The sequence below is a fragment of the Anomalospiza imberbis genome, chromosome 14 (genome assembly GCF_031753505.1).
Source record: "Anomalospiza imberbis isolate Cuckoo-Finch-1a 21T00152 chromosome 14, ASM3175350v1, whole genome shotgun sequence".
Lineage (NCBI taxonomy): Eukaryota > Metazoa > Chordata > Aves > Passeriformes > Viduidae > Anomalospiza > Anomalospiza imberbis.
In genome coordinates this window covers 1,902,330-1,926,460 of record NC_089694.1, presented here as the reverse complement: position 1 = coordinate 1,926,460, position 24,131 = coordinate 1,902,330, and the positions used below count along the sequence as shown (strand labels likewise).

General features: G+C 41.1%; 2 long non-coding RNA genes across 2 annotated transcripts in view; both read right to left on the bottom strand.

The window, feature by feature from the left end:
• Positions 1–4,826: 4,826 nt before the first annotated feature.
• Positions 4,827–15,871, bottom strand: LOC137482304 (uncharacterized). Its single transcript, XR_011003992.1, has 3 exons — positions 14,817–15,871; positions 6,479–6,596; positions 4,827–5,301 (listed from the first exon to the last, which is right to left on the bottom strand). It is a non-coding gene; the product is annotated as an uncharacterized lncRNA (long non-coding RNA).
• Positions 15,872–18,371: 2,500 nt separating this feature from the next.
• The window catches only part of LOC137482303 (uncharacterized), a 79,700-nt gene continuing 73,940 nt past the window's right edge, over positions 18,372–24,131 (bottom strand). The window contains exons 4-7 of the long non-coding RNA XR_011003991.1: positions 20,834–20,947; positions 20,059–20,171; positions 19,029–19,125; positions 18,372–18,474 (exon numbers count right to left, since the gene is read on the bottom strand). This is a non-coding gene — a long non-coding RNA (uncharacterized lncRNA). The remainder of the gene's footprint in view (positions 18,475–19,028; positions 19,126–20,058; positions 20,172–20,833; positions 20,948–24,131) is intronic.

Below are 24,131 nucleotides of genomic sequence, written 5' to 3'. Positions count from 1 at the left end.
GGAACATTCTGTCATTCATTCCCCACCTCTGCTGCCCCTGCATTCTAGAAGAAATAAATAGATCAAGCTACAATTAAAACTATCCAAGTCATGTGGGCTTGCCTGTGCTCCTGAAAGCATTTTCCACGGACTCAGGACTCACAAAACTTGTTGAGTAATAGGAGCAAAATTATTTGTTAGCTGCCAACCTAGGCAGGAGCCCCCTGCTCTGCCACAGTGCAGCTGACTCTGCTGCACCTTTTTCAGAAGAAAACTACAATCCATATTCTTGTTTACCAGATTTCTTTCTGAGCCATGGAAATTACTGTGAATGAGTATGAAAATGACAACAGAGAAATTGGATGTTCTGAGATGGGAGCTCAGAGGCAATTCCAGCTGCTCTTTTAACAAGAAAAGAATGTCAGATTTCTCACTGTGTGATTATACAGGCATTCTAGACAATTTTTATTTGTTCTTGGTTTAGAATTGTGTTTCTAAAGTTGATTTATGTCTGAAACTGGTTGCTGATGTTAGGCAGACCAATTCAAAAGAATAAATTCTTGTGGCTTGGGAAGCTTCAGTGCAAAGTGTTTAATGGTTTATTATTGTGGATCATTAAACTCCTTTCTGGAATAGTGTTAAACTGCTATATGGGGGGGTGTTATTGGTCTGAATTAATTTCATGTGTACTGGAACCAGATGGGATGATTTCCTAAGGGATGTATTGATTACTTTATCTTTCTGTAATACTTTAAAAATTTTGGCTTTAAAAGTATTCACAAGCAAAGCTTTTTGTACTTCTCTTTTTCTACAGAAAGAAAAGGAGTTAAAATTACTCCTTTAACCACAGCAGAGAATTTCTTTGTCTTTATGGGTGTTCTGTGTTATTGGCAGTTCTCTGTTGACCTCTTTTTCAACTCTGAAGCTTTGGTTTTGCTATGGAAGTTAAAGAGATTGTGATGGAATTATAACCTGTGAGACAACATGGATTATTCTGAAACTGCATGACAATGAAACAATGATAATTACAGGGTAATTTTTGTTACAAACCTGCTATGTCCACGTGGTAACAGATCTTGCCATGTGCATCTTGAGACGAACATCACCGCTGCTCAATATAACCCAGGCTGGTGAGTGTGATAAAATGGGAATACATTGAAATAACACAGGGGAATACGCTGAAAATAATACATGAAATAACATACATAAGAATACATTGAAAATAATAAATGAAATAACACAGGGGGACACATAGAAAATAGCACATGAAGTAACATACATGGGAATGCATTGAAAATAATAAATGAAATAACACAGGGGAACACATAGAAAATAACACATGAAATAACATACATGGGAATGCATTGAAAAAAATAAATGAAATAACACAGGGGAATGAATACATTGAAAATAACACATGAAATAATATACATAGGAATACATTGAAAATAACACATGAAGTAACATAAATGGGGATATATTGAGATAACACATGGGAATACATTGAAAAAAATAAATAAAATAACAGAGGGGAATGCATTGAAAATAACACATTAAGTAATATACATAGGGATACATTGAAAAAACACACATGGGAATACATTGAAATAACATACAAGGGAATATATTGAAAATAATAAATGAAATAACACAGGAGAGTACAGTGAAAATAATACATGAAGTAACATACATGGGAATATATTGAAATAACACACATGGTGAATCCATTGAAATAACATACATGGGAATATATTGAAAATAATAGATGAAATAACACACGTGGGAATACATTGCAATAACACGGGGGAATACGAGGAAAATAATACATGAAATAACACATGGGAATACACTGAAATAACCCAGGGGAGAGCTGTGTTCGTGTGACAGGCAGACAATTCAGGCCTTGAGGTTTGTAGTTCCTCTGAGAAATAAATTATCAGGGCAAGAGGCTGTAATTTAGTGAGGGTTGGGAAGGAAGAGGGAATCCAGTGGTTCTCTTCAGGCAGGGCTGCAGACCCTAAATTCTGCTAAATTCTGCTAGGATGAGGGGATTAGAAACTGAGGAGAATATTCTAATATTATTCTAGTCTGCTTCAGGTTAGCCATTTTACTCTTTCTTCCACTCTAACGTGAAAATCTTAGGAGGGCAAACCATTGCTAACACTGTGTTTTTATTTTTAATTTCTGCAGCAAGCAGCAAAGAAAATTCTGTCAGCTTAATCAGCCAGTATTATGTAAATGTGGGGGAAATTACAGTAGTTGATGTTTGAAGAGGGTTGTCAGCAGTGAAAGTGTTCATAATGTTTGATAAAGTTATGGCTTTTTTTTTTGCAAACAAGTAAAAATAAAGCATGCATCACCACAATTTTCCATTCATTTAAGTTTTAGATTCCCAGTGAAACTCAAACTCAACTGTACCAAGTTTTATCCAATCAGTGCAAGTAGCTGACCAGTGTTTAGTGCTAGTGTAATATATTTTTGAATTGATTTTGTTCACTCTTTTCAACTGTTGAAAAAATAATGAACAAAAGGAAGGAGGGGGAAAAAAACCTGGAACTGCATTAGCTGTGGTGGGAGCATTTTGTGCCCAAGGAATGATATGCTCACATAGAAAAGAGCAGAAAATATGGACCTCCTTTTGGTTGTTTGGTGGCGATGGCTTCGTTGTGTTCTTTTTGTGACATGGCCCTGAAATCCCAGAACACATGGGATTTATCAGAGGCTCAGAAATAAATAACCACAGTGGCTTGAACTGTTACAAATGGAATGCATCAGAATAAGCTGGAGTTACCTAAGGCTTGTAGAAGTCAATGAAAAACCTGGAAAATAAGAACAAGGGAGTGGGAAAAGTGCTGTATTTCCATGGATGTTAAAAATGAAGAATCAGAGAAGGGTTTGGGTTGGAAGGGACCTTAAAGCCCATCCAGTGCCAGCCCTGCCATGGCAGGGACACCTCCCACTGTCCCAGGCTGCTCCAAGCCTCGTCCACCCTGGCCTAGAACATTCCAGGGATCCAGGGGCAGCTCCAGCTCCTCTGGGCACCCTGTGCCAGGGCCTCAAACAGACACACAGGATCTCTGTGCTGATGAGTACAGCAGAATTCTTGCTGATTTCACAGTGAAAAGTAGAATAATATGAAGTTTTTCCTACTGAAGGACACACAGAAATCCCAGTTTAACCAGGATCCTGTCCTGGGATTCAGAACTGGTGGCTTTCCCTGTTTCAATAGTCCTACACCCTGCTGATTACGCTTCTGTTTAAGCAGCTCTGAAAAAGAATTACCTCACGGATCATTCCATTGAATTGCAGCCTAGAAGTCTTTTTAGTGTAATTCAGTGAACTTTGATTTTTCATTAGTCTAAAATTGGAAGCTGAAAAGCACTAGCATGTATAATTGCATGTCACAGTGCCTGCAATATACTTTACTTGCAGGTGTATTCCCTTGATTTTCTTTTTGGTGTTGTAGGGTACCTGCATTGTTTTGAAATAGAAAATAGTACTTCTGAGGTAGCGTGCATAAAGGGAATTATTTCATGTACTGAGCTGCTCTGGATAGAATTCTTGTCTTTTTTACAATTGCTTTAGATAGCTTACAGCTCTGTTGGTTGACATATATCAACAAAAATAGATGCAGACAGTCAATTATTTGAATTATGTTCAAAGGTATTCTCATCTCTGTTTTATAAGAAAAGAAACTTGAATGGAGCAGAGCTTTTCCTAGGCCAATTACTGCTGTGCAGACTCCTGAGAGGAAGGAGCCATTCAAGCCAGGGTTTTGGGGTTTGGTTGGTTGTAGTTTGTTTGGTTTCTCACATTGCTGTCAAAAATCAGACCTGTGAGAACATCAGATTAATTTAGGGCTAAAAAGTGAACTGACTTCTTCTTTTTCATCTGAACAGAGTCCTGCAAAAAAAAAACAGTGTATAAAATACACTAAATGGTGATGCTGCTTTTGAGAGAGACAGGAAAAAAATTAGGTATAGATCTTAAAGGGCTTTTTGTGGTTCCTATTTTAATTGTCAATGATGCTTTCTGAAAACCAGCACCTTGGACAGCAAACACTGCAGAGTGGGTGGAAGCTTTTGTTTCCTGGAGTGACCAGTGTGTGCTCACTCCCACGGCTGAGCATTTTCTGCTGTCCCCAGATGAACAGATTTGGGATGGATCAGATCAGGGAGCTTGCCTGTCCCTGCTTAGGAATGGGGGAATTGTGTATCCTGTAAGGATTTTGCTTTGACAGAGAACTTACAGGCATTCATGATGTAATTTTCATGTTGAGTACACATTCCCCACTCTTACACAGTCGATAATTTTAATAAACCAAAAAACAATTTTGCACTTTACAGTTTTCTTCTTTTAATGTGTCCACAAGCTTGATCTACTGTAAGGTAAAGGGCCTTCCTCTTCTAAATCACCAAGATATTTCTCTATGTTCATAATGAAAGCAGCTGGATATTTTCAATCCTTTGTGTTTAGTGGCTGGAAGTTAACCTGGCTATCTGTCTTTGGGAAAATAAAGACAAATCTCTGAACACAGTGATAGCAAATACAGCTGACAGCAGTAATGAATTTTTAAGATAAAGATACAAGGGGAGAAGAAAGAATCTTTAATAAAATTAAGGGTTTATCAAGCCTTGTTCTTGGGCTGAAAATTATGTTTCTTATATGTCATTTGCATGATATAAAGTTCTATCAATTACTGAAAATAATTCCTGGCTCCACAGTTACCTACTTCTGCTCAAATTGACTTGTCAAATATTTGACATTCAGATTATTCTCTCTGTTTGAGTGCAACTGCAGAGACTGTTATGGAAAAATACAAGCATTCAGAAATCCAGGCTTTCCACTGGAATTTCATATTAACATTTTAATATAGGTGTCTTAATGTTCTCAAAGCACAGAGTAAAGAAAAACAAAGGTAAACTAGCATAGCTTCTGCTGGTGACCAACATACTAGTTTAGGTGCTGAAAATTGGTTTTCCAGATTGCCAAAGGACAAGTTGCAAAGCACCAGGTGCTCTTTAGTTTAGTGCAAAATGGAGTTGATTGCTGTTCTGGCTGCTTTCCTGATTTTCATAGTCTTCATTAGAATCATCTAATAAATAACAAGCTGAATCAGCATTTTGATTAAGGAGATTGTTCTAATAATAAATTAATAGGCTTTTTACTTTTGGGCAAAATAGCAGCCAGAGAACTCTTAAAGCTTTTGTTTCTGTGAGCCTTATTTTCCCAGGCAGGTTCTGGAACTCCCAAATTTCCTTCATTTGACTGCAGCAGGAGGATAAACCGCATTCCATAGCAGCTCTGCTATTTAATATTGTCCTTAAGAACAGAAAGCTCAAGCTGGAAACTTCTAGAAAAACACCTGTAATGAGCAGAACAGTGTAGGTTTATAAAATGAAAACCATTCATTTAAACAACAAACCAAAACCAGCAACTAAATCCCAATTAAATCTCTGATTGAAATGAGTAGAGGTGCTCACTTGGCCAGGGTGAGAGCATTGATATGTCACCCCTTTGTTATTCTCAGTTCATCACCTCTTGGTATTTAAATAGCATCCTAATAAAGCAGACTTTAAGAAAAGATCCTGGCAAGAATAGGAAGGGTTTGGGGGAGTGCTGTTAATGATCATTTCCACTCCTTCTGTCGCCATCAGGAACCTTTAACACGTTTCCCAGAGTCCTGAGCTAAGGTCTATTTCTGTCTCTTTCTGGTTTACAGTTTCTTGTGCCAAAGTGCTCCCAAATCTTTCCTTCTAATTCTCTTTCCCCTGGGAAATAATGAAGGCTGTTTTGTTATCCTAACTTAAAAGCAATCAATGAAATTAAAATGAACTGTCATCTAACAGAAATGCAAATGCAATCTGCCTTAGTCATTTCCCTGCCCTTGCTCATCAACAGATACCCTCAAAGAGCTCTCTGCATACAAGATTGCCTTCTATTTATCTCTGTTTATCTCTCTATTTCATCTCTCGAGAGCAGTAATGCCTCCTGATTCTTCACAGACCCTACCAGAGTTACCTCAGTAATTTAAGAAGATGCTCGATGACTTTCTCCCCAAAAAAATGCATTAAATATTTCTGACAGTCAGAGAGACGAGATGCTGGGCAAAAAAAAAAAAAAAACCCAACAAATTATTCCTCAGAAAAATAGACTCTAAAGATAGAATATAGAGATAATCTCATTTCAGCTTATTAATTATGCCTTGTAAGCAATGAATCAAATCACTTTGCTGTATAATACAATTACTGCTGTAATTTGTAGTCATTACAGTTTGCACTGAGGTATAATTGTGTAATTCATTTTCTGCAGGTTATTGACAGAGAAGGTCTTAACAGCTTCAGCATGGAGGCTCTGGGTTTGCTACAGTTTAATTTGCAGATCATTAGCACAATAGACCTAATAGCTTGCTGTGTCTACCCATCAAGGAGTTATTTATGTTTGGAGGAGGCACAAAAGAGAAAGATTAAGAAGAGATTGGAGGTGGAGACATTATTACCTGGTGCCTTGTTCCCCTTACAGTCTTCAGGTGCTGTTGCATCAGTCCTGGGCAGATTTAATTCTCTGGTCGGCTGTATTTTCTAGCAGGTCGTTCGAAGATGAGGTGGCTTTCCTGCCTGCAGTGAATTATTCCAATTAACAAGTTAATATTTTGGCATAGTCCTCTGCATCTGATTAATGTTCATTAAATCAATCGTGATTTGATTGAAATAGATTTTTAAGTGTCAACCTTCCCATTTAAATGGAGCACAAGAAGTGCTGTTCCTGCTGACATCTGCCATGGAATAAAATATAACAAATATGTCATGTTCCAATTGTGGTTTTTCATCTGGTTCTGCTAAATGTAAATCCTGACTCTTATTCATGGTGGCTTTGGGTTTCTTGGTTTGTTTTACTTTTTTTTTTTTTTTTTCTTTTTGCTTTCTGGTATCTCTGTAGTATTTTAAGAGTGATTACTTTTATATTAGTCCAGCTCCTTCTTAAAGAACAGGCTGTGCTTCTAAGTTATTGTGAGTACAATTACTCATAATAAATGTAAGATGAGATTAAATGTGCCCACTGAGGTGAAGGGGACAGAAAGAAAGAATCTTGTATTTGACCCAAGCAACAGCACCCAGGAAATTTGTATTGAGGATTATGAAAAATATAATATTCTGTATGGAAACCATAATTATTTTTCCACACTTCCTGCCATTATTAGAAATTCCTTTTAATTGACTATTCTCAATTAGCATGTTTTCATGCAGTCATAATTTCTACACCCTGTCTCCTGAGAGCTACGCACATCTTACACTATATTTAAGAAAATTATAAGAAATTATATTCCTTACTGTTTGCATGAGACTTCTTTTTTAAACTACTCTTTAGGGGAAAAAATATTTTTTAAAGTTTCCATTAGGGCCTGCAACCAAATAAAGTTCTTCCATTCTTTTCCTTGATACAAACTTTATCCTCAGAATGCAGAATTCAAATTGTAGAGCCTCAGAAATTCTTTGAAAAAATAATAATGGCAAATGTTGCTATGGTTACAGAGCCATTCCCATTTGCTTTGCTTTTCTGCCTCAGTAATGAAAGTGGAATGAGGGATTTTTATTCCAACTGTCTGTACCATGCTTTGTAGGGGAAATGCATATCCCACTAAATATTCTCCATTAATTTTTGAAACCAGAATGTTTTGGGGGTTGGTGTTTCTGAAGCTGTTTTCCCCTGTTTTCCTATTAAAGCTGATTAAAGACAAATATAATCTTAAAAGCTGCAGTGAAAATGTGGGTTTTGCTCGCAATTCCACTTGGATAAAGGACAGACTCAATTTCTATCCTTCCTCAGTCTAACACCCCTTGGGTATAAAATACTGAGCTTGAGCTGCCTTAATTTACTGAGTTACCTTATTCTCAGGAGTGACTGGCACTGGGGTTTTTATTTTAAGATTGAAGCACTGGATATCCTTAAGATTTCTCGAGCTCATGTGGAACAGATAAAGTACTGCTTTGGGATGTTCAATTTTATCCCTCTGGGTTGCTGTTTTGTTTTGGGTTTTTTTTTGTTTTTTTTTTAAGTTGTACCTTTGCGATCAACTTGCAGTTCCTTGTCCTTCCAATAACACAAAGCTCCGTGACCCCAGAGAAAACCTCACAATGCTTCACTTCCCAAGGCACTTCCCTCACTGCCATTTCTACTGTGGCAGAACTGAACCGTTTGGGGAAAGTCTCCTGATTTTCTTATCAATAAAAGCATCAGCAGCAGCTTTTCCTGAGGATGAAAATGCACCTGGAAGCAGGCAGAGGCAGCTGAACTGCTCTCCTGAGGACCATGAGCAGCCTCTGCAAGGCAGCAGTGATGTGGCATCACTGAGGCCAGAATCACCCATGCCTCCCCTGGGGCTGGTCCAGTCCTGCTGCAGAGAGCTTCTTGGCAAAAGATCATGCAAATAAAGGCTGCTAGGCACAGAAACACACCAGGGATTGTGCAGGAGGTTCAGGGTTTGGGGTTTTTTTCCCCAAAAACCCCATTTGGGATGAGAGCAGGGTTCTATTCTCCAGAAGCTGAAGTCCTGCACTACTTCACAGAGCCCCATCAGGATGGGTTCTGTGCTGGCTGTCTCAATAGCACAAACATTTGGAGGGGGGGTGCAGCAGGGCCCTCATTAAGGTTTTCTGATACCTTTTTTAGTAACAAGCAGTTCTCACTAGCTCCCAGTTTTGCCAAGCAGCTATGTGAATTTTTCCACTCTGCATGGCTTTTCTAGATTCTCAGGCACACGCCCACACAGAGCCAGATTCCCTGTGATGCTTTGTTCCAGTTTATTTTATTATTTCAGCCAAAGAGTTGAGAGTTAACCTAAGGAGGCAGTATATTATTGTGGGTTTTTTTTTTTTTTTTTTATTTTGGGGGTTTTTTAAGGCTGGATTTTAGTTTCCCTTCATTCTCGCGAGCCTTTGATTTTTGGAAAACTTGGACTTTGCTGCAGAACTACACTTGATGGACTTTAGCACTTATCTGCCTTTGCTGCCCCCATGAAAACCTCTCCACATTTTTTAAACCACAAGACTAAGAACTGCAGCTAATTCTTGGACAGCTACATTAGTAATGAAGCCGAGCCCTTCACAAGGTTTTTTTTTGCCTGGATATTGTCTGTTCTCACACAGCAGCTGCATGTGCAGACTCCTAATGAACCTGCTGAGCCTGGGCAGGCAGGAAAGGGAAAGCTCTGGGAATTTGCTGTCCTGGGGTGCAGCAGCTGCTTCAGGATGGAAGGAGTGGGGCAGAAAGAGGGCTGGGAGCTGGTGCTCCTCTGAATCCCCTGCTGGAAAACCGGGCAGGATCTGAATGTGGACACTGTGCAATATCATACTCCAAGAATAGCTTAAAGATTCCAAGTAACTTGGTGCCTAAAGCTTCTTTGACAGAAAAAGTAACTTATTGAAGGGACAGAAGCCTAAAAGTGCAGCAGCTGCCGTGCCCTTGGGCTGGGAACTTTAGTTTGAGAGCCAAGCAGCAGCAAAGGACACGGAGCAGCTTGTGATGGAGATCTAAAGCTTGCTCAGATTGCTCAGATTTCCTGCTAGGTGCTGACAGCACAGACTGGGGAGATAAGAGGACCTTTGTGATGTGCAGGCAGAGCTCCAGACTTTTCAGCACTGGAAAGAAAGAAATAAGTGGTTCTTTTTTTCTTTTTGCACTGGCAGTTGACGGGGCTCTTGAGAAATGGGGTGGAATGGAGGAGAGGAATTGCAGGAATTTTAGAAATGGAAGTTAAAAGTTGAGAATTCAAGAGGACTGCAGATAGGAAGGTGAGTAAAAAAGGGCTGAGAGGAGTCTGATATTTCAGGAGGGAGAGGTGGGGGACCCATGAGATTCTCAGACTGCAGCTGACAGAATAAACATTGAGGAGAGCAGAATAAAGCTCAGGAAAGAACACAGTAGAATGAACTTTTCAAATTTCTGAAAGAAGTTTATCCACATAATCTTGCAGAGTCTGGATTTAGAGTTGGACAACAGCAGAAAAATCAGCCACTAATAGTGTCACACCCAAAGTCACCCGTGCCAGGGAGGGGTTTATAATTTCCTGCTGCTCCTGTAGAATGAGTTAGATTATTATTATTATTATTATTATTATTATTATTATTATTATTATTGCTGTTATTGTTATTGTTATTGTTATTATTGTTACTATTGTTGTTGTCGTTGTTGTTACTATCCAATATTCAGCTTTGTTTCTTCAGTGAGAGTCAACTTATAAATTCCTTGAATTTTTTCAAATTATAAAGTAACCAGAAGTGGGTTAAGCTGGAGTACAGATGATATTCACTGCTCAGGGTTTATTCTGACTGACCCCTCAAAAGCACAGGAATGGACACTGGAGCCTTGAGAGACAGCTGCAGACCTAAAACTTGACTGAAAACCTCTGTAATATGCTTGAAAAAAAAATAAAAAATAAAGCCATTTCTGTCCAAACGTATTATGGAGGCTGCCTTAAACAATAAATGTTTCTGATTCTTACTTGCTAACACGGTCAAAGAATTTGGACACTCTGTGCAACATCATAATCTAGGAATATTTTAAAGATTCCAAGTAACTTGGTGCCTAAAGCTTCTTTGACAGAAAAAGTAACTTATTCAAGTTCTAGTTTTGTATTTCTATGAAATTTATCTTCAAATATTTGACTGAAGTTTTGAGACGTCTCTCTTGATTTCGTGAGATGTGAAACATTTAATTAAAATTGACTTAAAATCTAAAGAAATACATGGAGAATTGGTTCAGATAACTTAAACATGGGGTAGGGAAAGACTTTATATATTTGCATATTTTATTACTGGATATAAAAAGCAAATTTTCAAATAAATGCCAGTTCTTCTGAGCCTTCTACATTTATCTGCAGAAAGATCAAACAGAGTATGAAATTTCAGAATGCTCTGACTTTCTAAGCTGCACTAAAAATACTTTAGTTCTGGCTGTCCAATATAAGTTACTGGAGGATGTTCTGTGATTTAATTGGTCTCTACTGGTTTTATGCTCAAAGGACAGTTTCCTTCAGATAGCTGGCAAAACTCTTGTAAGAAAAATAGCAATCAATATCTAAGAAGGGGTCATTAAAGGAAAATCTTCTCTTCTTTGTCTAGCTCCATTTAAATTTTTATACTTTTTTTTTTTTTTCAATTTTAGTCACTGAAATAATTTTCTTAAATTATTAGTATTGCTCTGTCTGTAATTTTATGCCCTTTGTTGTGTTCTAGGACTGGCTTCAATATGGGATGAGAGCTGCTGAAGTTTAGATTGACATCCTTTGCCATTTCCCAGCCAGAATTCCCACCCACCCCAATGCCTGAACCTTGGAGAGCTTCACGAGCACCCCTGAGCCCTGGGTGCATCTACAGAGAGTTAAACAAAGAGGATTTTAATGCCTTAAATGACCTCCCATTTAAACCTTCCCAGCTGCTCAGAGACGTGTCCTACTAAAAACACTCTATGCTGTCCAAATGTGCTGTTTTATGAAGTATAAATCATTTTCCAAGTGATTCTTTATCTAGCTTTTTACTGTTTACACCTGCAGATATCTGAAATTTGCCATGAGTCTGTGCATTTTGGGGCTGGAGCTGTCTTTATGTCAAACCCCACACGTTCCCTGATGTGACAGATTTATGAACACAAATTTAGTTGTCCACACCCTAAAAACAAAGAGTGATTGCTGCTATTGATTCTTGCTTAATACAAAGGGTGATCACAGAATCATTAAGGTTGGAAAACATCTCCGAGGTGACCAAACCCAGCCTCTGGGAGATGGTTGAGTGGGCATGCTGGTTTTGGGGCAAAGTGCCACCAGCTCCACTCATTTATTGAACACATCCAGGGTTTGTGACTCCTCCACTTCCCTGGGCAGCTCATCCCAATGCCAGACCACTCCTGCAAGGAATTTTTCCTTACATCCAACCTGATTATTGATTTTTACTTTAAAAAAAAAAAAAAAGAGAAGGCGATTATTGAGTGATTTATCTAGTGAATTCAGCCCACTGCTTACAGTGAGGGAATAATAAGTTTTTAACAAGTGGAAATAAAGGTGTAGCAGGAGGGCAAAGGAGTCTGCAGAACTTCAGACTTTTTGGCAGGTGGAAACTCATTAAAACTGCACATGCTTGAGGAGGCGGCAGATAGATTCTGTACTGCTCTTGAGACAATGCTCACAGAAATATTCCTGTTTCATCTGCCTGATAAATGGTGGTCTTGGAAAGGAAAGTGGTTCTTCTGCAGGCAGCTGTGCAATTCAGTGCCTCACACTTCCTTTCTCTGAGCGCTATAAAGATGAAGTCTATTGCCTCAGACATTTACAAATCAAATCTTTTCATGCCACTAACTGCTCTTGGAGAAAAGCACAGATGTGAAATCCCTGCTTGGCTCTGAAGGGAGGCCAGCAGCAGGGCCACTGCCAGCAGGGCTCAGCCTGCACCCCAGAGCCCCGAGCAGCACTCCCATGCTGAGAGCTCTGCTTTTGGCGACGGCTGTGAGCCTGCAGGCCCCAAGCTGGGCAACTCCCTGGGGCTCCCCTGGCAGGGGAGCCCCTCCTGGAGCAGTTCTGTGTCAGGAACAAGAGGCACATTGGACTTTTTTGGGCTTCAGCTTCTGTTTATTGTTACCTTATCAAAACTTCAGCACACTGTCTGCAGCAGACTCTGCGTGCAGGAAAAACAGCACAAAAATGGCCAACAATCTGTTGTTACGAGGCCTTTTGAGTCTAATCAAAAACTGAGCTACCCAATTAAGAAGTGATACCTAGATTATTTCCCTTTATAACCCAATAACTGACCCCTAAAGACCCACAATGTGGATTTTTTTGCCCAATTACAAAATACCACCTAAACCCAAGAAGAAAGAGGAGGAAGAAGAAAGAAGAAGGGAACTCGAGACAACACCCTATATCCTCCATCTTGAACCCATCTATAACATACTAAAAATCCCAAAACCTAAATGTCTCACCCGTGTGACATACTACATAACTCTCTACAATCTCTACAATCTCTTTCACACTTTTGTGCTTTCTAGTTTACCTTGAGGCTTTGCAAGTTTTCTCCATGAATGAGGGTCAAAGTCAGTGCTCCCCTGGGGGCCAGGACACCCCAGAGCAGACAGAGAAATATTCCTGGTGCCCTGGGTTTCCACATCCTGGGAATCAACACTGCACTTCAAATAATGGAAGAGGGACAGAACTCCAGGATGGCTAACTTGTCATTTAAGCCCTGCACTTCAAACCAAAAACCACCCGTCCATCCCCCTCTCTGTGGGTACAGCTTTCTAATGCTGCAGCTGGGCTGTGGGGTTTGAGCTGCAGAAATCTCTGAATTTGGAGCTGGGATTGCTTTCCTTTTTTTCCTTGTTTTTCCTTTTTTTTTTTTTTTTTTTGTATTTATGGAAGCACAGGCGTTTCTTTTTGCTGTGTGCACACAGCTGCCAACCACACGTTTGGGGAAGGGCTGAAGGTTTGAGGAGGGAGGGCAAAGCCCCTGCCTGGATTGCAGTTGTTTTTCAGCCAGTGCCACTGGACATGCACCTGCATAAAGCTTCCACACACTTTAATAATTTGGAGGATTTTAATTAAGAGGAAATTACAGCAGTTCTGTGGCTCTCCCCTCTCTTTGTGGAAATAGATAAACTGATTGAACACTATTTGCTTTTCTGGTCTTAAATTGTAATGCTTCATAATATCAAGGCACCAGCAGAGCACTCACAAATAAAACAACAATGTCAATTTGATTTTAGTTTAATCTAATTCAGGACAGAGCTTAAATCTTACATAACACATATGGCAATCTTTATTTTTATCTTCTGGGAAACTTATCCCAAGAGTTTGAAGCAATTTAAACCTTTAAACTGAGAATGATGTCAACCCAAAGACTGGTCACTATTGGGACAGAAGCTGATTTTTGAGCCCTCTGCAGATCTGGGATTGCCTTCATGAACTGACCCCTAGTTTTTTATTTTTGAGATATAAAGATGTGAGTGGCATCGAGATGTCAGTGTATAAAGTTCTTTCCTCCACAAATGCACAGCACGTTGAAATTCCAAGTGATAGAGGAGGCTTTTCTGGCATGTAGCAGGAAACATTCTGAGTGACTCCAGCATGGTTTTCCTCTTGTCAACAAGTTAATTTGAAGAAAAATAGCTGTGCTTCCAAAATAATAGTGTCTCCTGTCATAGAATTGCTGAACACTTGGTTCTGCTACAAGGATTTTTATTAGAGAGAAGCAAGACTAATTTACAAACATCAAGAGGCAGAATGTGATAAACCTGGCTGTGCTTGGATGTTTAGAGAATCTGCACTGTCAGTTTAGTTACAAATGTGCTGTGGCAGCCAGGAACACTTGCCAAACTTCACTGCAGCCAAAGCCCACTTTACATTCTAAAAGGATTTCTTGGTTTTTTGAGACAGACAAAGGTCATGAAGTCTGACTTGATGTAGTGTGTGTCTCCATCATCTGGGTATTCAAAAGACAGAAGTTGAAGTCCCTAAAGTCTGTTGCAGTTATTCAGTTACATGGATTAGAAATGTACACTTGAATTTCTTTCATGTGGCATTTTCATCTGAGATGTACAAAAGGGGTGGAGGGAAAGAATGAAGCAGTAGTAAAGGATTAAAAAAGCTTATAAGCTCATCCTAAAAAGAAATCTATTGCATCTATCCATCAGTCACATTGCCCATGAGCATTCAAACAATTCTGAAAGTCCAACACCTTTTGGACAGCGATTGCCTATAAATGTGTACTGCAATTCACTGCTTCATTCACTATTTTGCACTGATGCAAAATATTATGATTTCATAATTGTCCACAGCATGGCTGGAGACCCACCTGAGTTTTGATAATGACAATTTCCCAAATGCCTACAGCTCTGTCAGCACAGCCTTCAGTAGTTTGCCTCCTTTTGTATTCTGATGAAGCCTGGAAACAGCTAAAAAACTGGTAGTGTGTGCTCCTGGGTCTGGCTTGTATGGCCTTGATTCCCCCTTTCTCCTAAAAAGAAACACATCATTATGGCCTCCCTGGCACCTTTGTGAGCACAAGCTGTCACATCTCTCTCTCTCTCTCCTGGATAATTTTTCAGAACCTCCACATGGACTTTTTTATCGTTGTTCACCTCATAAGATCCTAAGGCACCTGCTGAGGTATTCCCTGTGAACCCCTAGTCCTTGTGATGCAAACACTAAATGGCATTTACAGTGCAAAGCTGGTTTAATTTGTTTCTTCAGCAGCAAATCAGAGGATGGATTTTTAACTCTAAGGACACCTTCTTGTCTCCAGAAAGAGATGGAGCACTGCCACCTGCGCTGCATGTAAATGAGAGTCAGCTCTCTAAGTGGAAGGCTGAGCACAGGGTAATTCTGACCTCTGCATTGGGTGTTATGTTTTTTTGAACACATATGTATCCCAGCTACAAATCAGCACTAAATTATACAAGTTTGACTTGAAACAGCTGCTAAAGGCAGAAATCAAACACACAGAGACACCCGACAGAACCCAGTCCTGGCAAGCTGCAGTGGGAGCTTTCAAACACCACCGAGGGCTTTTACCAATATTTTTGCTTTCACTTTCATCAGTGTAAAGGCATTATGTGATTCCCTCTGAAAATAAAGATATCCAAGGAGGATGAAATAAGAGAAAAATCTATATCTGAATGTCTTATTTGCCTGTTGCCTCAGAGAACAGCTCGTTGCTGCAGTGCTCTAGCAAACGGCTCTGCTGGCGCTGGGCTCTGACTGCATTCCTAATGACACAGCTCTGCTCTCTGCAGTCTCACACAGCATTTCTGTAGTGACACACAAAGGCAGAGTGTTTTACTTTTGATTCCACAGGAAAAGTTGGAGAGCGTTCACAACTCCCAACCTCAGCACGCCCAGAGCAAATCTGCTTGGACAGAAAGAACCAGGGAAGGGAAGGGATTTCCAGTTAGTGCAGATGTGAGCTGCCACCTGAGCCTGGCACCTGCGGCTGCTTCAGGGTCAGGGATCCTTGTCCCTGCTGGGCACTTCCCTGTGCCTCCAGTGGGGAAGAGGACACATTGCAAAAAACCTGCTGTGAAGTGACTGAGGTAGTGAGAATGAGGGAGGGGCTCAGGAAAAACCATGACTGGAATCAGAATGTCCCAGAATGGTTTGGGCTGGGAGGGACCCTAAAGCTCATCCCATTCCACCCTGCCATGGGCAGGGACACCTTCCACTGTCCCAGGGTGCTCCAAGCCACGTCCAGCCTGGCCTTGGGCACTTCACAGCCCTTTGGGCAGCCTGTGCCAGGGCATCACCACCCTCACAGGGGAGAATTTTCCCTAATATCTACTTCAAACTTACTCCCTGGCAGTTTGAAGCCATTCCCCCTTGTCCTGGCACTATATGCCCTTGTAAAAAGTTTCCTGATGAAAGGTATCTAGGCAAAAATAATTTAATTTTTCTCCTGGCTTTCTCAGTTTCTGCTAGCCTGAGGTTTTCTGAAGGAGAAGACAGGAACAGACATTAAATCAGAGCTAAGATCTTCCTTCTCTCGCCCCTTAATGAATGCCATAAGACCCAGCCTGCTGGGTCTCTCATTATCAGGTAATCATGCTGGACTTAAAATAACTTCACTTCTGAAGCTTTATCAGAACCTGACCTTTCCTAAAACCTTTTAATAAATTGTCACTTTCTTATGAAACTAACCTTGGAAAAAGACCCTGGCCAAGGGTTTGCCCATGGACTTTTACTTTAGACATCAGCATGATTGTGCATCCATGATTACACACACAGTCCTTCCAGCACTACTGACCAACCAGCATTTTTGTGAACCCTTAGTTTTATTTTCAGCCATAGGCTTTTTTCCTGACCTTTTTGTGCAACTAAAAAGCTTTGGGAATTTTAGATGCAGGCAAAAATAATTAAAGCCACGTGTATTTATAGCAGTATTTTAAACTTCTCAGTGGACCACTTAGATTTTGAGAGCAAGTGTGTAAAAATCTGTCTCTTTTCATGCCAGTCTGATAACAGAGGAGCAGTTTCAGAGCTCTGTCACTCCTTTCACATTCTGTTTACAATAGCAGCCAGCCTTTTTTGCTTTATACTTGCTTGAGCAGTTATCTGGCAAACCTGGGGACTGAGGGAAAGAGAACCAAGCCATGACTATACCACAAATAAATACCTGAGAGATTTAACCTCTGGCCAAGCACAGGCTCAGGATGGATGGCACTACATATGCCTATGAGCATCACCAAAATAAACAGTCTCCTCATGAAGCTGGCAATGCATCAAACTGTAATTCACAGCTGAGGAGGAATTCCTGGATAATCCTCCCAAAAACAGACACTGAGAGGATTCCCTGCACCACCCAGTACAGCTCTTCACTGCTGGACACCAGTGTGCCACAGACCTCCACTAAGAGATGCAGCTTATTCTGAACTAATCAATTTTGTCTGACACTCTGAGGTAACACTGCTTCCTCACTGTCGAACAGCTAAAGGAGCAGATTCCAGCATAAATTCATTCCTCACTGTCGAACAGCTAAAGGAGCAGATTCCAGCATAAATTCATTCCAGGATATGGCATTTCTACCTGTTCTTTGCTAAAAATCAAACAGCAACTAACCAATGAAACAAACAAACAAAAAACCACACACAACACAGCAATCCACCTTTTCTAGAAGGGAAGGTCTCATTTTCAGGCATCTATCCTTCAGAGACTGGTTTGGGCTGCAGTTTTGACATGGAATTCTCCGGAACTCTGGTGGGTCAGCCCTGGCTGAGGAGCAAGCTCCACCCAGCTCCTGGCTCACCTTCACCTGGAGCAGGGGTGGATTCAATGGGAAGAACACAAACAAGGAAGTTCAGGGGTCCAGACAAAGACAAGGAGATTGCTCCAGGTGCAGCCAGTGCAACAGCTCAGCCTTCTGCTCATGTGCACAGTTTATAGAGAACTGTTACTGTAACCTACAAACCCCCAGCCACAGTTATATCAGTCTTTGTTATCAGCTTGTCACCACCTAATAAATACATTCCATCATCTCCGTGGGAGTTTTAGTCATTTAGATGGTAATTCCTGCTTCATAGGTATGTTCTACGCCAGGTGCCAAATATAATCATCTATAATATTACTGCTGATGTATTTTAACACTTTTCATGTCCCCACACTTGTGTGTGGTTTTATTATGTAGGAAGTGTCTGAATTTAAATTTATAGGTCTCATCCATGCAGGACATCTTCCTCTTGCAACTTGAAAACATTACTGCACTTCTGAAATGTGACAGCAAGACCAAGTAACAAAAATTTATCTCAAATCCAACTGAAATTTTTTGAGCAGTCTAGGCTAACATTGAATATTTTTTATCCTGGTCTGTTTGTGAAGTGTCCTATGAGCTTGGCAGTGCAGCAGAAGTGATTTTAGAATATTTTTTTAATCTCAACTTTAGATATTCAGGATGTTTCTCTCCAGCCTGCCAGCCAGCTGCAAGTGGCTCTGCAGTTGTCTCTCCACACTTACAGATTGGCCTTCTGGGAGGGATCAGGGACTAAGTGAGAACGTGGCATTAATAACAGCTAGACAGGCTCTCCCATATTTTCTATCAGACTCCCAATCTACAAATCTGGACCAGCTCTTTCCCCAAGTACTTCTGGAAGCTTTTCTATCCATGGTGCTGTAAATGTGTAACAAGGAACAACAATTTTAGCTGACTTTTATTTACTTTAGTGAGCATGTATATACCTTTTGCATAAATAATGAGAGATATTTAGAACTGCATCTATAAGGTTCTTTTTGAAGAATTGTTTGAGTAATACAAGCACAATCTTTTTCAGATTTTAAAGAGAAGCAGACTTTTCTGCAGAGGACTTCAACCTGTAGCAAAGGGGGGAAAGGAAAGGGCTGTTAGCAGTATCTGCCACTATTGCCAGAATTTTCAACTGCCAAATCCATAACACTTTAGGTCTGAAGTTTTCGAAGGACAAAGCACAGCCCCTATTAACTCCCATCTTAAAAGTCCCATCTCCAAAGTCTGTCTTATTCTTTGATGTGTAAAAACTGAAGCACATGCAGGATGAGGACTCACCTGTGAAAACATGGCAATTAGTTCTGCATGAAAGCAATCAAGTCAAATTCAAGAAGAAGAACAAGCTCTTCTGTCTCAGATACTGTCCCAGAGGATCCTTCCAAAAGGATGATCAAGAATACTGGGAAGTATTTAACAGCTAAGGAATACTTTATTTGAAAAATAAAAGAGTGGTCCTCAAACCACTCAATTTTTGGTCTAAAGGGTTAAAAACCAAACAGCAGAACAAAACTTTAAAGTGTTAGGTCTGGAAAAAATGGAAATGAGCTGGAATCTGTATTCTGAAGAAGAGCTAAAGTAGAGCAAGAGAAGAAAACAGCTGCTTCAGGAATACAAACACTGAATTTATGAATGCAGAGAGGACAGTGTGATTGAGCTGTTTAATGTATTGTGTAAAGCACCACAACTGTTGCCTTAGAATATTTAAACAGGAAGGCTAAAAACTTAGTCCAGGCTGGACTAAGTTCATCAGTGGGTTACCTCCCCATTCTTTTTTATTATTTTTGAATTATTTCTTTTCCTGCTCGTGCTCAAGCCTGGAGAACCTGTATTGCAATAGAGAAGGGCCTCAGAAGTTCCAGTGGCAGTCCCAGGCAGTGGTGAGTCCCTGGTGACACTGAAGTGACACCTGGCCCAAGCCAAGCCAGCAAGGTTTGCTCACCACAACATCATTTAATTATGGTACTGCATTCTTACACAGCTCATCTCCTAAATAGCTCCTTCAGAAAGCAACCAAGAGCAGAAATACTAAAACCTAACTCAGATGAGAAAACATAGATTTAATTCCAGGAGTGAAACAAATGCAATGTCACCAGGGAAATCCTGTAACAAGGCTATCAGGGATGTGGGGAGGTACCCATATGCTTGCCATCAAATTTTAACATCACTTTCTCAGTCTTATTTTTTGCTTTCTGTATTGAATTTCATTGCTTTAATCACCCTTAAAACAACAAAAAAGGTACCCTACACTTAATAATGTATAGGCTAATATAATCTTGTTTAATTTTTATATATATTGTCTGCTACTTACCCTCAAACCAGCTGCAGCAGGTAGAGGAAGAAGGGGAATTTTGCCATTCTGATTATCTGTTGCTATTCTGGTTATCCTGACATGCTCTGCAAGTCTGTACCAGTGGCAGAGGCCTGGACAGAATTAGAATACATTGGAATTAGAATTAGCTGATGAATACAAAAGGCTACTGAAGCCTTCTGTCCCTACAAGCATGTGTGTGTTTGCACCACACTTTGCAGCACTGGACCAGGAACGAAACCAGAAGAACTTTAACCAGAAGAACTTTAACTCATGCTCAGGAACAATTTCTGTCCTCACAGCCACCACACACTCCTGCAATCATTGAGTGGAATTTGGATCACTGGGTAGTGAAAGGGATCCCAGTATGCCTGGAGGAATCAGTCACTGAGGAGTGGCAGACTGCTTGTGACATGAGCCAATAACTGGTCCTCTCAGGAGAAAATGCTGTGGAGAACAAATGTCATTTCTCTGCAGGGAGTAAATGAGCAAAGCTCTGCTCACTGGGACTCCTTGCTGCACACGGACGAGCTCAGCTCACGGGCAGCCTGACTTGCTCTGTGTTACACACGCTCCAGCGAGGGCAGGAGAGCCTTGATGCTCCTGCCTTGAGGGCAGAACAACCTTAGAGTCATTCCAAATGCAGCCAAGCCTGGAGAGACCTCATAAAACCTCGGAGCAATCAAACATGACAACAAAGTGCCTCTTCCCCGGAGAATGGATAAACAAAGTGCTCAGCAGTGAGGGGATGAGCTTGCAGGAGACACAGACCCACCTTTTTCCACAGTCACACAAAACAAAGATGTGTGGGAATCCTTTGTAATTGCAGTTATGGTTCTTGGCTCCTTCCATCCTCAGCAGAGATTCATCAATACAAACCATCCTCTTTCTATTGGCTGTGGACAAAAATCTAAAATTAAAACAAGTTTTTGTGACTGTTTGCTGAAATAATCAGTTTTATTCTTGTTTACAATTACTCCAAAACATAAAAGAAGCTGCTGGGTACATTATCAGTTACACTCTGCTTGCCAGACTCAGCTATTTATGATACTGAATTATACAGCCTAAGTACCAAACCAAAAGTTGCCAAAAATCAGGGAACTCATAAATTGGGAAAGCAGAAGAGGTAGGAGGGATAAGCTAACGCCATTAGAAGCAATGGCTAACCTCCATCAAAAGGACAATTCCGTGTGCTATTCAACAGGTCAATAATCAATACATTTCATCCCTTTGAATATAGTTTAGCAGGCACTAGCCTGTGACAGCTATTGTCAAGCATACAATTGTTTTTTTCGACCTATTGCAATGATTTTTGGTTGTAGGATGAGTCCCAATTTCTAAGAGCATCCTAACCTGCAAAAAACCACTCTGCATGTTTTCATTTGGATTGCAAATGAAGCAAGGTGCTTTCATACCATGTCCTACTTCTTCTGTATAAACGTTGTCTATAACTACTTATGATTTTAATTTAAAAGCTAATCTAAAATTAATATTAATTAATATGGCCTTTTTTTTTTGTATTTCCCTACCACCTTCCACACTCTCAGTTGCAGGTTTTCAGCTGGAATGGCCCAGCCCCACTGCAGGCTTCCTCACAGATAACAAATTTGTGGCAGCTTGCTGGATAACCCCAGTGCTGCTCAGTGACTCAGAGCTGCTCCATCTGTGTGTCCGTCCGTCCGTCCGTCCGTCCATGGAGGCAGCTGCTCTCTGAGTGCCTCACCCACCTCTCCCGAGGGATCCACACCCCAAAAAGGCTCCTGCCAAAGCTGCCCTGCAGGCAGAGGCAGGCAGGTCAGCCTGGAGCCCGCAGGTGTTTGCTCGCCTGGGCAGGTGCAGGGCTGGCCTCACAAGTCAGCTCTGGGGTAGAGGGAGACCTGCAAAGGGAGCCCAGCATGAGAACATGAAATCACTCACTGGAAGCATTCCAACAGAAATTAATAGAAAGCAAACATTCCAGCCAGGAAGGAGAGCAGGTCAGAGATCAGGCAGATTCCAGACTGACGAGTTGAGGTTTTTCTTTACATCCACAGATCTACCATTTCCATTGGTTCGCCACTGATAGGCGTTTAGGCAACTCAATTATTCTATTATTGAAATTAGATAATGAGATAATTATATAAACTTCCTTTCTAAGCTCGTACATGCTCCACTGACACAGGTTGCAGAAATATTCCTGCCAAGAATTTGATTATTAAATGTGAACTTGCTTCAGCAGAGAAGCAGAAATGCCCTCGATTCTTTGTCACACATCTGTGCAGCTCTTTTTTATTTCAGCACAAAGTTGAAGACATGAGATGTGAATCAGCAGCTAATCATTTTACAAAATATTTGGAATATTGGCTTTAAATATTTATATTGGCTTGTAAATATTTCCTTAGAAGAAATATTCTCTTTTAACAAGGGATTTTGTTCAAAAAGCTTTACTTTTATTTTCATTCTCATGCTTTACTCCGCACAAAAAATCAGGTTTTAATGAAAGATGGTAATAATATACTTACAAGTCACATAAGCCAACGGACTATGTTTAATGAATAACCCTTGGACACGGTACCAATGCATTTGAGTAGCTAAATTTCCAGTAAGATAAAAATTAGTATCAGTATCAAAGCTGCTGCCTTGAGCAGCTATTCACCGCTGGGACATTTGTGGGAGCTGAAGTTGCTGCCTCCCAGCTGTTTGTTACCATTATTCTTTTGCCAAAAACTGCCAGAATGGGATGCTGCTCAGGCAGCAGAATGCTCAGCACCAGGATTCCCTCATCTGTCCCAGGGGAACACCAGCCAAGTTAACTCCAGTCCAACTGGTCCTGCACTGTGCTGAATCAACAGGAATGGAAGGATTTCTTCTAAAGAGCAAATGTTCAGGCTCATACACATTTTATAACATGGTAAAAATAAATTCAATTATCAAAAGTACTGCTCCAGCACTGAGCCCTTTCCATGGGCTGCAGCTGCTCCCAAAGTGCTCCAGCGTGGGCCCCTTTCCATGGGATTCAGTCCTTCAGGAACAGGCTGCTGCACTGCGGGTACCCTACAGGGCCACAGATCCTGCCAGCAAACCTGCTCCATGTGGGATTCCCATGGGGACACAGCTTTTCTCAGGAATGCCCCGCTCAGCTGGGCTCCTCCAGGGGCTGCAGGTGGGTCCCAGCTGCCTGTGCAGGGGAACCTCTGTCCCGGAGCCTGGAGCAGCTCCTGCCCCACCCTGGGGTCTGCAGGGCTGTTTCTGCTGGGCTCTCACCCCTCTCTGTGCCAGCTGCAGCTGCTCCTGTGCACAAACGGCGTCCCACATCAGCCCAGATGTGCTGCCACTGTCACTGCCGGGCTGAGCTGTCCCCAGAGCAGCCCCACGCTGGAGCCTGGGCTCTGTCAGCCATGGGGGAACCTTCCAGCAGCTTCCACAGACCGCTGCATCCCCTCCCCACCAACACCTGCCCACGCACACGGGACAGAGGCGACCCAAGAGCCGCAGCAGCACCATTCCAAGAGCCGAGCAGAGCTGCCAGGAGCAGGGGCAGTCAGAGCTGTGCCACGCTCAGTCCCCACCATCGGGAAGCCCCTGGCCAAAGGCACAAGATTTGTCCCCAGCAAATGCAACCTGCAGAAGGTTTAGAGGTCTTTGCATCATGCAAATGCACTCTCTTTCTGACATAGCAATAATCCCCAGTTACGGTCCTGACTGCAGGAATATGCTGTTAAAATCACGAGAAGGGGAAAAAAAACTCCTGTTGAGAGAACGTCCTTGATAAAGCAGCAGTGGCCTGGGTATCAATTAGGCCGAGGGACATACAGGTTTTTTAATGTAAGACAAAACTGCTGGTTTTAGTCATACAGGTGGATTCATTTATAAATGCTGACCCTGACATATAATTTTCAATAAAAGCTGTGTTTTTCTATCTAATTTCCATCTTTCAGCTGAGACATTAGCATTTCTTATTCAATGTTCTTCCCTCTCAAGCATTACCTCAGATTAATTGGCACTGTATAAAATAAGTTCCTGGGTGCACAATGGTAACCATGGTAGCCTTCATCCTATCTTCACAATGCATTTGCAATTCAGTTCTCAGGAAA